The sequence below is a fragment of the Sinocyclocheilus anshuiensis genome, unplaced genomic scaffold, assembly GCF_001515605.1.
Source record: "Sinocyclocheilus anshuiensis isolate Anshui unplaced genomic scaffold, SAMN03320099.WGS_v1.1 scaffold3099, whole genome shotgun sequence".
NCBI lineage: Eukaryota > Metazoa > Chordata > Actinopteri > Cypriniformes > Cyprinidae > Sinocyclocheilus > Sinocyclocheilus anshuiensis.
Genome location: NW_015542591.1, coordinates 83,996 through 84,677, shown reverse-complemented (window position 1 = coordinate 84,677; position 682 = coordinate 83,996).

The following is a 682-nucleotide window of genomic DNA, read 5'->3' as shown; positions in this document are numbered from 1 at the left end:
ATTCTTAGAACACTAATATATTGCCTATGTACCAACATATAATATACACTCTCGTTTAGATCATCAGAAGACGAATTCGTAGACACTAAACATGGTAGGATTACATATAGGTAAGATGACATGAACGAGTGGTTCTATCATAAGCCTGCATAAAACAGTATACAATATAAGAGACAATATACAAGGACAGTAACAACATACACAATGATCTGAAGGATATGCGTGTTCATTCAAAGAAAGGTTTTCCTATGAATTAATTAGAGAACAGTCTATTTCCCTTGGCATTATGTGTCTTTCCTATGAGGGAAGGGTCCATAGGCCCTCATAAGACTTGTTAATTGAGGGGTGTTACCGAGTATTTGTTAAATATAACTAACAAAATATATATTGTGTGTCTGATTAGTCCAGATGCTACATTGTGTTCTGCAAGTGAACGGCACATTACAGTGCGTCCCAAAGAGACACACAATCACTTTCACAAACTTTTTCATTAACTGTTCCCTCCTGGTGGAATGAGCTGCCCAACTCAATCCCAGCAGCTGAGTCCTTAGCCATCTTCAAGAAACGACTAAAACACATCTCTTCCATCTTTATTTGACCCTCTAACTCTAGAACTCTCTATTCTAATTCTATTCTTAAAACACTTGTCCCTTTTAGACTTGCTCTCTATTTATTTGCTGCT